Here is a 6,173-nt window from a genome sequence, read left to right as displayed (position 1 = left end):
CCCTGTGTAGGAAAGAATTAGGAGGGGGAGTTATAAATCAATATTACATCAAAAAGGAAGGGATTGGGAAGAATAAGATTATTAAATAGAGGAAGAAAGAAAAGCTTATCTGATATCTATTGACTGCCTTTATTTTTATGAGTCGTCCCATTAGCAAACTCTGAATCCCTTTATTCATTAACTATATTTTATAATAATAATAATAATAATTACATGAAATCTCTAGTTTAGCAAATACCTTCCCTCTTCTTGTCAACTCAGCAATCCTGTGATTCAGTGTTATCACCGCCAACCACCAAGAAAAGGATAAAAGCATCCGGTGAGCCGGGGCAGTGTTCTATCACTTTTCATAAACTTGTGCCCACATTAGTAGATAATCAAAAATGTTTGTGTTTCAAATAAACCCCCATGGTACCCATGAAAACATAGGATCAGAACGATGAAATCATCTAATGCCTGTGAGTGGTAGAGGTGGGAATTTGTCCTAGGCCTTTGCTACATTTTGTGACAATTGCCAACCTGGATGGGCAAATACCTATCAGCAAATGCAGATAAATGCATTGGGTTAGTTAATTTTTTAATTGTTCAAGATCATGTACATAAGGACATTTTCAGGTTGATTTATCTATTTTCATTCCTCATATACATTTCAGGTATATTCTTTCTGACATTTTAGTAAGACTAAAATATGTTTCATAAAACATTTGAACAATACTTATAGACAGGATCAACATCAAAATGTTAGAATATTAGGATATTATTAAAGGAGCAATTATTTCCCTACCTCCTCCTATCATTCTTAATAATGGACTTACATATATACACTAAAAAGGCTGCATATTCCTGCCTGTCCACTTAGTTCCTGTAGCTCTTTCCAGATATGAGAGTCCTGAGAACCTCTGTCTCATGGAACTTAGAAATATGTTGATTCGGTTTTAAATTCAAACCTCTAAGGGATTTGAACCTAAGTGACACTTTCCAACGGCACTTTCAAAGCGATTCCTTTTACAGGATGTCAGGTATAAATCTGCCCTTTAAAATTCCCTTGTTTTTTAGCAATTATTGCAGTTCATTTAATCGAATGGTGTCTCTAAGTGGTGATCTTATCACACAATGGAAAGAACGTATTCATTTTGATCTACATTCATTAATGTCATATCAGCATTCCTGTGTGCTTTTCATGGAAGTCCTTTGAGACTTCTTTCCTCCATTTCCCTGAGTTTCAGAACCTATTGTAATGTTCTCTGTTGCCTCTTTTTATCCACTCATTTCAAGCTGCTGATTCCCCTTCCCAGCCTAGAATGACATTGTTAAGACCTTGTGTTGTGAAAGCTGGCATTGTGAAAGATAATACTTTTGCCCCAGGTAACTTCATGAGAATTACCATTTAGCATATACAATGATTCTGACTCATCCAGCTTATAAAAAAGTGTGATTTTAACCCAGGCTTTAACTACTTCTAGCTGTTAATCTTCAATCATTCAACGTCATTCACATATTCCTCAGGCATTTTTTTCTATTTACTTAAGAAACAAATCACCACCTATAGTTCCAATATGAAATTAAAAACTTTACCATAAACCAAATCTACGTTACATTAAAATATCTGTTGTCACTCATAATCTTTCTCAAAACTTTCACACTCTGGGATTGAGGTTTTCCTATTTGCTTTCCTCATCTTCAATTCCTTCTGCCCATCCATTCTTAAGGAGGGAGATGTTATTCATCACTTTACTCCTTTATTTTCCCCTTTGCCATTTTTTGTTTCTCTTCTTTTTTATTCTTTAAACATGTATCTTTTGTGTTCTACTTTTATCCTTTTGTCCTGACATACTTGCTTTCCTGATACCTATATTCCAAGCATATTAGCACTTTGAATATTTTTTACATTGACCTTGAGCAGAATCACTTAAACTTCCTTCCATTTTTTGGCTATTTACTGAGGATCTTTTAATTCCTAATTTCAACTACTTTTATACTCAGCACCCAAGTATTGGTGTTATTAGCAATAAAGTATTGTTGGAGTCTGCCCAATTGTCCTCACTCAATGAACCCACTTTCACCCAAAACCCTATTCTGTGAAATTCTGGCATAGCTGCCAATCACAATGTCCTGCCCGCCCCCTGGCTGCAGAGATAAGCGTATAACCCAGGCCTGGCCAATCATGGCACACCATCCCCTGCCCACAGGATGGTTCCAAGCATGACGTTCTAGACTCAAAGAGTTGTCAGGGCCCTTCTTCCATTCTCTGCCAGGAACAGAGAACCTGTCTCCTGCTGAAGAAAAAGAAACCAACACACAAAGAGAAGGGGGGGAAAAGCAGCTGTAGAAGTAGAGAGTTCCCAAACTGTCTATTGAAAAAGTGAGTTTCGCTACCTAGATCCAGCCGTGCCATGGGATTCACCTTCACCTTCACTTTCACCTTCAGAGGTGGTGAATACATAGGCTTTGCTTTTCTTTGATTGGTTAATTTGAGGTGGATTCTTTCCTAACAGGCTTAACAATGCCTGAGTAACAGATGCTATGCAATGGCATGAAATAAAAGGCTACCCCACATTAATGTTGACGAGACCACAGTCTTTTAGGCATGTTATTTCGTACAGAATTGGTAAATAGGTAAATGGTGCTGGTATACTGGCATCACTGAAAGTTGTTTTGGTTGATACATAATTTTTTTCAGCACATTGCGTTAGAGCCATCAGGGCAAGCTCTCACAATGGAGGAAGCTTTAGAAAATCGGAAAATCTTGAGGGGAAAGCTGAAAATATTCAGAAGCTTTTACTTTACTGCCAAAAGAGGGCTAATTTGGTAGCTTTGCAAGCCCTCAGCATTTTCACTCTGTGGAGCGATCTGGGGCAATCATGGATGAGGACACTAAGAAGACACCTCCCCTACACACACACACACACACACACACACACACACACACACACAACAATGGGTTAGTGAAGAAGGCTTCAGATGGAATTAGAAGGAAGTAAATAACAGTAATGCTAGGAGCAAACACTGGAAGAGAACTAACTGCACTAGCATTTTTATTAGTAATGTTACTGTTTTTATTGCTGTTCTGGTTACAAAGTCTCATATATTTTTTGGTCTTGTCCATCCCATTATTATTATTTCAAGCACCACATGGATTCTTTAGAAACATATACAGGGTGTTAGAGCATTTATGTTTTATTTATATGTATACCCACACTCATTCTAAGAGCAATTGAGGACCATATGAAAAAGATGATTTGGGGGAACAGTGAAGGGAAAGAAAGAAATAGAAATAGAGTCATTAAAATGCTGGAGGGTAAAGTTAAAGTTAAGGCTAAAAAAATATGAATGTTGTAAGCCCTGTGTTGGTAGATATACTATTCAGATTTTGGTGAAAATCAGGAATCAATTCCACACCAAACCAGTTCATTAATATTACTGTTCATTTCATTCTATCCAGCTGGCTGTGAGGGTTTACATTGAAAAATAAGAACATAAGCTTGGTGTAAATTAAGTATTTTTTACCCATTTGGTTAAAAAGGGATGTGGTAGACATTTAGATCAATAAAAACAGGGGTTTTGTGTCTATTTTTTAATTTTTGAATGGTTAGGATCTTGGAACATAATAGATACTCAATAAATATTTGGCAAAAGAATATATTTAAAATACTTTATGTCTTTAGGTTTTAAATTATTTCTTATTTTCATGGTTTTTCAAGTAGATTTTTCAACTTAAACTCACATTTGCAATGTACATATTCACTTAACATGACAGAAAAATTCAAAATGCGCAACGGAGTATCAGTTCTCCTGACCACCTGCTTCCTCTCTTTGGAAGCAGCCGCTGTTCCCAGTCGTACGCATCCTTCCACAGATGCGAATGTAACAATGTGTCCATGTACATCCACACTGGACGCGGGAATGCAGCAGGCAGATCCCTTTACGTGGACAGACTTGTGGCCCCAACTCCTGATGCTGCCAGCAGACAGCCTTTAGCTGTGGGCGCCGTCCAGAGACGTCTCAGCCGCAGAGTTGATCGCCCAAGGCCAGGGCCTTCCCAGGGCATCCCACATCCAATGACTGAGGAAGCAGGTGTATAAAGGCCTGGCCGTTTCAGCTGGATGCTGGGCATGTCTGATGGGCCAACTTAATTCCAGAACAGTTTGTGGGCTTATCTGAGGCCACTGGGCCTGCACTGCAGCGTGACTTCACTCACCAATCTTATTTCTGTCCCTCCCTTCTTTGGGTAGGGTTACCAACTGTCCTGATTTTCCAAGAACCAGGCTGGTGGGGGCAGGGGGTTGTCCTAGGATGCTGGCTTTTCAATGATAAACCCAAAAATATATCAAAGACACCACCTAATAAACATCCTGTACACTAAATTTAGTTTCCAAGGCCACTACCTGGGATATTTAAGCCTGTGATAGTAGCAAGAATGGTCTGAGAAAGTAGGTATAATACAGAGTTTTGGATTAGATTCTCTTACCCCCAAATTGGCATTGAGGACCCAATCCAGTGTAGGTGGAGTAGATAGTCCCTGCTACCGGTAATGGTCCAACTGTTAAAACTTTCACTGATCGTAAAGTGGGATAGTGTGCCAAGAAAGGGGAAATACTAGTGTGCACATTGTATCTGGCATTTGAAAGTTAAGCCAGAAATAGTTACCATAGCAACAGTAACTGATGGTTACTCTGATCATTGCTCTGGTAAAGATAACAAAAGGCTGAGAGTGATTAATAGGTAATTGAAAGCCAACACTGAAAGCCAGAGAGCTTCCTTGGTAGCAAAGGGATTCTCATATTCTGCAGTAGGAAAGCAAAGAAAGCTGAAGAACAGCCTGGGTTTAAACAATCAAGTATTTGAAGTTTAAAGAATGTTCAATTCCCAACTAAGGCCAGACTTAACAAGTTCAAGGCTTTTGTTGGGAAAGAATGGGACCCTGACACATTGGATGGGGAAACCAGCATTACGTCCCTGAAAATCTTTGTCCCAGATTTCCTGAACTTTCTGGGCCAACAGAAAGGAATTCCCTTCCCTGTTAGGAGCTAGTACTCCTCCCCTGCCTTTCCCCTTCAGCTGGCATCCCCCCAGGTCTGCTCTCACTTCCCCTCCTGTCCACTGGGTGAATAATCAGGGTTAAGTCACAGAATAGCCAGCCAGGGTTATGCCAGGTTCAGTAAGAGAGGAAAGAGACCCCCAAGTAGCTGCAATACCAAGTTATAGGTACCAGCAGGAGCCAGGAGAGTTCTGTGGGAATAAATCAAGGGGACTTGATCAAGAAAGCTGGAGCATACTCTAGTTATGGGAGAGTTTATTTATTTTCCTTGGGGAAGAGCAGTCAGCCATTGTTGGGCACAGGGTCTGAAGTGACATTGACAGTGACAGACTCAAAGTGTCATCATGGCCCGTGACCCCATGTAGAGTCAGGTAGGGCCAGGTTATAAATGGACCGTGGACCAAGTCCTGGCTCACAATGGGCCCACTAGGTCCGGGGACCTACCTGCTGGTCCAAATGTATAACTGGAATAGACATAGCTGGAAGATGATGCAACCCCCAAATTGGATCCTTGGCCTGTGGAATAAAAGCTCTCTCATAGTAGAGAAAGTCAAGTAAAAGTCTTTGCAGCTACCACCTACTCCTATCCTGCCCCCAGCCAAGATTCTAAATAAAAAGAAATATACTTCCTTGAAAGAATGACAGAAATGAATGCTACTCTTAATGACCTAAAAGAGGCAGGGGTAGTGATTCCCATTTTATCTCCTGTAATTCACCAGCACGGGCCCCTGCAGAAATCAGACAGGTCTCCTGGAGGGTGACAATGCACTGTCACAAAACCAACTGCAGCTGCCACACCAGATATGGCATCTTTACTAGAGAAGAGTAACATGACTTCAGATACGTGACATGGGGCTACTGATTTCTACATCAGAGAAGAAGATAAGAAACAGTTTACCGACATGTGAAACAGGCAGTAGTTACAGTTTCCCCCCAGAGCTGGGTCAGCTCTCACTCTCATCATACAGTACAAAGAGTTTCTGTATCTCTCTCAGAACATGATATTCAGTTACTTACATTGACAGCATTATGCTAAATGAGCTGAATAAGCAAGAGGTAGCTAGTATCTGCCTTAGTGGTTGGGAGATAAACCCTATGAAGGTTTTGGGGTTTAACACATGAAAAAAGTTGTAAA

This window comes from Artibeus jamaicensis, unplaced genomic scaffold, assembly GCF_021234435.1.
Source record: "Artibeus jamaicensis isolate MK-2021 breed Jamaican fruit bat unplaced genomic scaffold, CSHL_Jam_final contig_797, whole genome shotgun sequence".
NCBI classification, from domain to species: domain Eukaryota; kingdom Metazoa; phylum Chordata; class Mammalia; order Chiroptera; family Phyllostomidae; genus Artibeus; species Artibeus jamaicensis.
Note: the sequence above shows the minus strand (reverse complement) of the source record.